The following is a 10,189-nucleotide window of genomic DNA, read 5'->3' as shown; positions in this document are numbered from 1 at the left end:
TTTACTGCCCTGCAGCTACTCAGAACCACTCGTTTTCACCTGACACACCACGCCCTCATCCCTCCATGAAAGTGAAAGTGAAAGTCGCTCAGTCGTGTCCGACTCTTTGCGACCCCATGGACTATAGAGCGCATGGAATTCTCCAGGCCAGAATACTGAAGTGGGTAGCCTTTCCCTTCTCCAGGGGATCTTCCCAACCCAGGGATCGAACCCAGGTCTCCCACATTGCGGGAAGATTCTTTACCAGCTGAGCCACAAGGGAAGCCCAGGAATACTTGAGTGGGTAGCTTATCATGTCTCTATATGTTGGCTTATTCTACCGTTTCTTTTATTCAGAATTCCCATTTCCTGTCTTTGATGAGTTCTAATTCTTCCTTTAGAATTTTGTATCAATTTTGTATCCCATCCGGGTAGTCACTTCCTCTTCTTGTTCTTCCACAGCATTCTGTCTACACCACTGTTAAAAACTCACCTCCTGGGACTTCCCTGGTGGTCCAGTGGTTAAGACTGTGTGCTCCCAATACAGGGAGCATAAATTCAATCCCTGGTGAGGGAACTAAGATCCCACATGCCTCACAGTGTGGCCTAAAAAAAAAAACAACCAAAAAAACCTCACCTCCTGAATTATAGTCATTTGTTTCCATCTCTGTGTTCTCAGGAACCATGGCTGGGCCCACCAGACAGCAGTTTCACAATGTCTGTTGAAATCCTGCACCTGGTATTGGGCATAGGCTGTCTACAGAGCCGTATGCTAGGTTCTGAAGGAGAAGATATACAGTGCTGGGCAAACCATGGTCCCTGGCCCCAAGGACTTACAATCTAACTAGAGAGACAAGTCGTTTTTATGGAAAATACATTATGAAAAACCAGTGTATTCTAGAATAAAATATGAGACAGAAGAAAGCTTGATGAGGTAGAACCTGTATAACATTGGAATAGCCAGTACACTTGGTTTCTGGTTCCAACGTCACCATTAATTCACTACGTGGCCTTGACAAATGATTTCTCTGTTTTAGACCTTGGCTTTCTTGCCTGTAAACAAAGATGTTTGATCAAAAAAGCCTTGGATGATTTTTAAAGCGGATTACGGCTGACTTTGACTCCATGGAAACTGAGTGGAAGGAATGGTGGGGAGAGCTTTGTAGTCTTGCTTTGCCCCCTGGTGGTCACTCAGCAACATCACAGTCCCAGGAGACTTGGCTGTAGGCTTTTCTCAGGGATGGAGGTAGCAGAACACAGAGTCTAGAAAACAAAGAACTGTGGAACAATGACCATTCTAGAGAACAAATCAGTCAGTCACTGGTGGATTGGTATAGAATCCTATCCTCCTTTAAGACAAAGGAACTAAACCCATGTCGTATCTGTTTCTGTCCAAACCAGCGGAGGTCAGTCTTTACGAGGCTCTTCTGTATTCCCCCTGACTTTTTCTTCTGCCCCCATCACAGTACTCTCTTCCTAAGGCAAGTTTTTTTTTTCCTGTTTTCACATAAAAAGACACTGATCCTCAGTGCACCGCCTCTTGTCGCCAGCTAGTTTGGGTTCAGAAGAACTAGACAGTGATAGTGGTACAGAATCCATTGTCCCTCTTGGCCAAATTCGAATCTAAAGATAGGTTAATTTGAAGTTCCAGTCCTGAATCCAGTGGCCTCCAACTCTCACCCTCCCTCTCAGGCTTTCTGATACATATTTTGTTGGTGTTGTTCAGTTGCTCCGTCGTGTCTGACTGTTTTGCGACCCCATGGACTGTAGCCCACCAGGATCTCTGTCCATGGGATTTCCCAGGCAAGAATACTTGAGTGGGTTGCCATTTCCTTCTCCAGTGGATCTTCCCAACCCAGGGATTAAACCTGCATCTCCTACATTGGCAGGTGGATTTTTTACCACTGAACCGCCAGGGAAACCCAATACATATTTTATAGGAGAGCAATTGAACACCCAGAACAAAGCTGGGGCAAATGTTTCAGTTTGGTCACTAGATGGACAGTGTTACTGTCCATCTAGACCAGACTAGACCACCTGACCTGCCTCTTGAGAAAACTGTATGCAGGTCAGGAAGCAACAGTTAGAACTGGACATGGAACAAAAGACTGGTTCCAAATAGGAAAAGGAGTACGTCAAGGCTGTATACTGTCACCCTGCTTATTTAACTTAGATGCAGAGTACATCATGAGAAACGCTGGGCTGGATGAAGCACAAGCTGGAATCAAGATTGCCAGGAGAAATATCAATAACCTCAGATATGCTGATGACAACACCTTTATGGCAGAAAGTGAAGAAGAACTAAAGAGCCTCTTGATGAAAGTGAAAGAGGAGAGTGAAAAAGTTGGCTTAAAGCTCAACATTCAGAAAACGAAGGTCATGGCATCCGGTCCCATCACTTCATGGCAAATAGATGGGGAAACAGTGGAAACAGTGGCAGACTTTATTTTGGGGGGGCTCCAAAATCACTGCAGATAGTGATCGCAGCCATGAAATTAAAAGACGCTTACTCTTTGGAAGGAAAGTTGTGACCAACCTAGAGAGCATATTGAAAAGCAGAGACATGACTTTGCCAACAAAGGTCCATCTAGTCAAGGCTATGGTTTTTCCAGTAGTCGTGTATGGATGTGAGAGTTGGACTATAAAGAAAGCTGAGTGCTGAGGAAGTGATGCTTTTGAACTGTGGTGTTGGAGAAGACTCTCAAGAGTCTTTTGGACTGCAAGGAGATCCAATCAGTCCATCCTAAAGGAGATCAGTCCTGAGCGTTCATTGGAAGGACAGATGTTGAAGTTGAAACTCCAATACTTTGGCCACCTGATGTGAAGAGCTGACTCATTTGAAAAGACCCTGATGCTGGGAAAGATTGAAGGCAGGAGAAGAAGGGGACGACAGAGGATGAGATGGTTGGATGGCATCACCAACTCAATGGACATGAATTTGGGTAAACTCCAGGAGTTGGTGATGGACAGGGAGGCCTGGTGTGTTGCAGTCCATGGGGTCACAAAGAGTTGGACACGACTGAGCCACTGAACTGAACTGACTGTCCATCCATTTTTTATGACAAAATGAGGGTTTCACTCCTTCCCACTCTTCCTGGAGAAGGCCCATGAGTCCTTCCTTCTGGGGTACTTGGTCCAAAAAAAGTAAAAGTAGCAGAAGGGTTTTTTTTTTTTTTTTTTTTTACTTTTTATTTTGTATTGGGGTATAGCTGATTAATAATGCTGTGATAGTTTCAGGTCAACAGTGAAGGGACTCAGCCATACATATACATGTATCCATTCTCCCCCAAACCCCACTCCCATCCAGGCTGCCACATAACATTGAGCAGAGTTCCATGTACTATAGAGTAGGTCCTTGTTGGTTATCCATTTAAATACAGCAGTGTGTACGTGTGTGTATTAGCTGCTCAGTCATGTCTGACTATTTGCAACCCCTTGGACTGTAGCCTACCAGGCTCCTCTCTCCATGCAATTCTCCAGGCAAGAATACTGGAGTGGGTAGCCATTCTCTTCTCCAGGGTATCTTCTGCACCCAGGGATTGAACTGTGTCTCCCTCATTGCAGGCAGATTCTTTACCGTCTGAGCCACCAGGGAATGAAAGTGTGTACATGTTCATCCCAAATTCCCTAACTGTCCCTTCCTCTCAGCAACAATAATTGCAGAAGGATTTTTTGATGAGATGAGAAAAACAGACTAGAATAAGACATGCTATTTATATTGTAAAAGGTGATCAATACTAGCAGAGAAAAGTTTGTCTTTTATTATTTTATTTTAGATTCATGCTGTATTTTTTCTTCCAGTTTTATTGAGATATAATTAACATCAGATCAGATCAGATCAGTCGCTCAGTCGTGTCCGACTCTTTGCGACCCCATGAATCACAGCATGCCAGGCCTCCCTGTCCATCACCAACTCCTGGAGTTCACTGAGACTCACGTCCATCGAGTCAGTGATGCCATCCAGCCATCTCATCCTCTGTCGTCCCCTTCTCCTCCTGCCCCCAATCCCTCCCAGCATCAGAGTCTTTTCCAATGAGTCAACTCTTCGCATCAGGTGGCCAAAGTACTGGAGTTTCAGCTTCAGCATCATTCCTTCCAAAGAACACCCAGGGCTGATCTCCTTCAGAATGGACTGGTTGGTTCTCCTTGCAGTCCAAGGGACTCTCAAGAGTCTTCTCCAACACCACAGTTCAAAAGCATCAATTCTTCGGCGCTCAGCCTTCTTCACAGTCCAACTCTCACATCCATACATGACCACAGGAAAAACCATAGCCTTGACTAGACGAACCTTTGTTGGCAAAGTAATGTCTCTGCTTTTCAATATGCTATCTAGGTTGGTCATAACTTTCCTTCCAAGGAGTAAGCGTCTTTTAATTTCATGGCTGCAGTCACCATCTGCAGTGATTTTGGAGCCCAGAAAAATAAAGTCTGACACTGTTTCCACTGTTTCCCCATCTATTTGCCATGAAGTGATGGGACCGGATGCCATGATCTTCGTTTTCTGAATGTTGAACTTTAAGCCAACTTTTTCACTCTCCACTTTCACTTTCCTCAAGAGGCTTCTGAGTTCCTCTTCACTTTCTGCCATAAGGGTGGTGTCATCTGCATATCTGAGGTTATTGATATTTCTCCCGGCAATCTTGATTCCAGCTTGTGTTTCTTCCAGCCCAGCGTTTCTCATGATGTACTTCAGGTGTATGGCATACTGATTTGACTTAAATCCATCATGAAAGAGGCTTCCCTGGTGGCTCGATGGTAGAGAATCGGCCTGCCAATGTAGGAGATATATGTTTGATCCCTGGGTTGGGAAGATCCCCTGGAAAAGGAAATGACAACCCACTCCAGTCTTCTTGCCTGGGAAATCCCATGGACAGAGGAGTTTGGCAGGCTACAGTCCATGGTGTCGCAAAAGAGTCAGACAAGACTGAGTGACTAAACAAACAAGAAATCATGAAATGATTACCACAATAAAGTCAGGGAATATTCCTCATCTCATATAAATTTTTTTTTTAAAAAAAAGAAAAATTCCTTTTCCATGTGGTGAAAACTCAGGATTTACTCTCATTAACAACTTTCATATATAACATACAACAGTGTTAATTATATTGATCAAGTAGTATATTATATCCCCAGTACTTGGTATCATATGTAACTGGAAATTTGTACTTTTTGATCCTCTTCATCTAATCCCCTCCCCTCCCCATTCCCCAGATTCATGCTTCAGAGAGACCATTCAGACTGTGAGTTGGAAAATAGAAGAAAGCAGGATGAGATGGAAAGTGTGCTGGATACTTTTTGTTTGCCCTGCCAGATAGGTTCCCAGAAATTTGACCTGTGTGGACTCCCAGTGGCCCTAAAAGTTTTGCCTTTTACGTGTCTCACTCTGAAGTAGAGTTAAGGCGGGGTGTTTTCCCATTTTATTTCCTTAATTGCTATCTATTGGACCTAAAGGGCTTCTTTAGTTTCAGTTCAGTTCAGTCACTTAGTCCGACTCTTTGCAACCCCATGGACTGCAGCATGCCAGGCTTCCCTGTCCATCACCAACTCCCAGAATTTACCCAAATTCATGTCCATTGAGTCGGTGATGCCATCCAACCATCTCATCCTCTGTTGTCCCCTTCTCCCACCTTCAATCTTTCCCAGCATCAGGGTCTTTTCAAATGAGTCAGCTCTTCACATCAGGTGGCCAAAGTATTGGAGTTTCAGCTTCAACATCTGTCCTTCCAATGAACACCCAGGACTGATCTCCTTTAGGATGGACTGGTTGGATCTCCTTGCAGTCCAAGGGACCCTCGAGAATCTTCTCCGACACCACAGTTCAAAAGCATCAATTTTTCAACGCTCAGCTTTCTTTATAGTCCAACTCTCACATCCATACATGACCACTGGAAACACCATAGCTTTGACTAGACGGACCTTTGTTGGCAAAGTAATGTCTCTGCTTTTCAATATGCTGTCTAGGTTGGTCATAACTTTCCTTCCAAGGAGTAAGTGTCTTTTAATTTCATGGCTGCAGTTACCATCTGCAGTGATTTTGGAGCCCCAAAAAATAAAGTCTGCCACTGTTTCCCCATCTATTTGCCATGAAGTGATGGGACCGGATGCCATGATCTTAGTATTTTGAATGTTGAGTTTTAAGCCAACTTTTCACTCTCCTCTTTCACTTTCATCAAGAGACTCTTTAGTTCTTCTTCACTTTCTGCCATAAGAGTGGCGTCATCTGCATATCTGAGATTGCTTCTTGCTGCTTCTGCTAAGTCGCTTTAGTCGTGTTCGACTCTGTGCAACCATATAGACAGCAGCCCACCAGGCTCCCTCGTCCCTGGGATCCTCCAGGCAAGAATACTGGAGTGGGTCACCATTTCCTTCTCCAATGCATGAAAGTGAAAAGTGAAAGTGAAGTCACTCAGTCATGTCCAACTCTTAGGGACCCCATGGACTGCAGCGCACCAGGCTTCTCCGTCCATGGGATTTTCAAGGCAAGAGTACTGGAGTGGGGTGCCATTGCCTTTAGAGCCATCTTTATTCCCTTAAAAGAACAACCAAATAAAAGAGGGATTTCTTTGCTTGGTATCTTGGACCAGAGCTTGAGGGTAGGGAAAGGAGAAGGCAAGACCAAGGGGATGGAAATGCACAGCAGAGAGAGAAATTGAAACAAGTTGCAGACTCAAGGTGGAGTTTTAGGCATCTAGAGGGAGACATTTAAAGAAATTAAAGAGTTCTTTTTCTCCACCAATGTGCTTATGTGTTAAACAGAATTTTTTTCTTTTTTGGCATGCTCTGAACTTTAAACCTTGCTAAACACTATGGACATAACTAAAGGAGGGAACATGCATTCATTCCATAACATCTGGAATGTGCCAGATACTGTAACTAAAGCTGGTCCTACCAAAGCTGGGTCAGCATCCACACCTTCCTGTCTTGTCCACTGCTGAATTCTCCGTACCTGTATTCAGTTCAGTTCAGTCGCTCAGTCATGTCCAGCTCTTTGCGACCCCATGAACTGCAGCACGCTAGGCCTCCCTGTCCATCACCAACTCCCAGAGTTCACTCAAATTCACATCCATCGAGTCGGTGATGCCATCCAGCCATCTCATCCTCTGTCGTCCCCTTCTCCTCCTGCCCCCAATCCCTGCCAGCATCAGAGTCTTTTCCAATGAGTCAACTCTTCGCATGAGGTGGCCAAAGTACTGGAGTTTCAGCTTTAGCATCAGTCCTTCCAAAGAACACCCAGGACTGATCTCCTTTAGAATGGACTGGTTGGTTCTCCTTGCAGTCCAAGGGACTCTCAAGAGTCTTCTCCAACACCACAGTTCAAAAGCATCAATTCTTCGGCACTCAGCTTTCTTCACAGTCCAACTCTCACATCCATACATGACTACTGGTAAAACCATAGCCTTGACTAGATGGACCTTTGTTGGCAAAGTAATGTCTCTGCTTTTGAATATGCTATCTAGGTTGGTCATAGCTTTCCTTCCAAGGAGTAAGCATCTTTTAATTTCATAGCTGCAGTCACCATCTGCAGTGATTTTGGAGCCCCCCAAAATAAAGTCTGACACTGTTTCCACTGTTTCCCCATCTTTTTGCCATGAAGTGATGGGACCAGATGCCATAATCTTCGTTTTCTGAATGTTGAGCTTTAAGCCAACTTTTTCACTCTCCACTTTCACTTTCATCAACAGGCTCTTTAGTTCCTCTTCACTTTCTGCCATAAGGGTGGTGTCATCTGCATATCTGAGGTTATTGATATTTCTCCTGGTAATCTTAATTCCAGCTTGTGCTTCCTCCAGCCCAGTGTTTCTTATGATGTACTCTGCATCTAAGTTAAATAAGCAGGGTGACAATATACAGCCTTGACGTACTCCTTTTCTTATCTGGAACCAGTCTGTTGTTCCATGTCCAGTTCTAACTGTTGCTTCCTGACCTGCATACAGGTTTCTCAAGAGGCAGGTCAGATGGTCTGGTATGCCCATCTCTTTCAGAATTTTCCACAGTTTATTGTGATCCACACAGCCAAAGGCTTTGGCATAGTCAATAAAGCAGAAATAGATGTTTTCCTGGAATTCTTTTGCTTTTTCCATGATCCAGTGGATGTTGGCAATTTGATCTCTGGTTCCTCTGCCTTTTCTAAAACCAGCTTGAATATCTGGAAGTTCATGGTTCACGTATTGCTGAAGCCTGGCTTGGAGAATTTTGAGCATTACTTTACTAGCGTGTGAGATGAGTGCAATTGTGTAGTAGTTTGAGCATTCTTTGGCATTGCCTTTCTTTGGGATTGGAATGAAAACTGACCTTTTCCAGTCCTGTGGCCACTGCTGAGTTTTCCAAATTTGCTGGCATATTGAGTGCAGCACTTTCACAGCATCGTCTTTCAAGATTTGAAATAGCTCAACTGGAATTCAATCACCTCCACCAGCTTTGTTCATGGTGATACTTTCTAAGGCCCACTTGACTTCACATTCCAGGATGTCTGGCTCTAGGTGAGTGATCACACCATCGTGATTATCTGATTACTTTAGGTTTAAATGAGATAGATGGATTACTGCTGGGCATGTGCTTAGTATGTGGTAGGTAGTTACTTAATAAATTCTAGTTCCTTTGCTTCTCCAGTGTCCTAGCCTCATGTCCACCCACTGTTCTAGCCACATCAGATTGTCAGTCCCACACAGATTGTGAACTTTCATACATTTGCACCTCTGCTCCTGTTTTCCCTCTGCCTGGAATGCCTTCCCTGTGTCTACCTAGTGAACTCTTCCTCATCCTCCAATCAGAGTTCACAGGTCTCCTCCTCTGTGAAACCTTCCCTCCCTCCCCACCCCAACTTTGCTTTCTGCTTCCAAAGCACCTTGTATGTGTCTCAGCTTTAGAGTTTGTAGTTCTGTTATAATAGTCTTTTTTACCCCCCTGTGATAATTATTTATGTATAATTTTGTCTGTTTAGGCTGTGACCTTGAGTGGGGCAGGGACCAAGTCTTTTCTGTGTTTGTAGAGTATTTGGCAAGAATCTGGAGGAGGCTGGAAAGAAGACAGGTAGAAGGATTAGTTTTGCAAAAACTGCTTCTTCCCCTGAAACAAAAGGGAAGGCCCTGAAGATGAGTGATAGTTAGGCATGCAGCAAAAAATCTTTAAAGCAAAAGGGAAGGGGGCAAATCACAAGGGGAAATCTGGTTTGAGGGAGGAAGAGAAGAGAAGGCCACCAGGAGAGATGAGGAAGGTGAGGGAGGGGTGGGGCTGGAAGGATCTGAGGGCCTGAACCTTCCTGGGTGTGTGAGGCCTGCAGGAGGGACTCAGTGCCTACGCTGGCAAGAAGGGGTTTGGGGGCTGCAGGGAAGAACAGCCTGTCTCCACCTGGAACCAAACCAGTAGCCCTCAGTCTAGCAGGAAGTAGCTGGAGCCTCCAGCTGGTCGGAAGAGGGAAGGTTTGCTGTGATGAGGATGAGGAGGGCTAAAGCCAGAGCAGTGGTATGGACCACTATGAGAAGGCTGGCAGGGAGCTTTGGCAGTGATGCAATCCTCACAAAGTGTGGCACGAGTGGCAGAGCAAAGGTAGCTGGAGAGGAAGCCCTGGTAGGTGTGGCTGCGCCACAACCTGTTCCAGCTGGCATCCTCGATGAGTGCACTAACGTGACTGTGTCACAGGTGGGAGCTTAGGGGAAAAGCATCACCTGCACCCCGGCTTCTTCTGCTCCAGGCTGTTGGGCTCAGCTTTTCAGATGGTTTCATAACGGAGGAAGCAGCCCTGACAACTATGATCAGGTGTCGCTTTAGAAACAACAAACCTGTTTCTAAGTTGGAGTACTTTGTTACCAACAACAGATGTTGTGAACAATTTAATGGGGAAAAAAGGAATTTACTCAAAGGGTATAGAGTTGACAGGAAGGCTGGTAACCTGCATGTGGAAAAATAGGTTGTAACCTAGGAAGGCCAGGCAGCAGGCACTACAGCCAAGTTCATGCCTCAGGAGCACTCTGGCATGACCACCGTCACCATGGTAGGGACACTCCCCCCTCTATCGCAACCCCTGAGGGACCCACTGTGGTTGGACACCTACTGTGTCCACTCCTGTTGTGTGTGTGCTCAGTTGTGTCTGACTCTGTGACCCCATGGATTGTAGCCCACCAGCTCCTTTGTCCATTACTGTTACTCCTGGGGATCTTCCTGGCCCAGGGATCAAACCTGTGTCTCTTTCGTCTCCTGCATTGGCAGGCGT

The sequence above is a fragment of the Bubalus bubalis genome, chromosome 16, assembly GCF_019923935.1.
Source record: "Bubalus bubalis isolate 160015118507 breed Murrah chromosome 16, NDDB_SH_1, whole genome shotgun sequence".
Taxonomy (NCBI): domain Eukaryota; kingdom Metazoa; phylum Chordata; class Mammalia; order Artiodactyla; family Bovidae; genus Bubalus; species Bubalus bubalis.
This window is presented reverse-complemented; position numbering follows the sequence as displayed.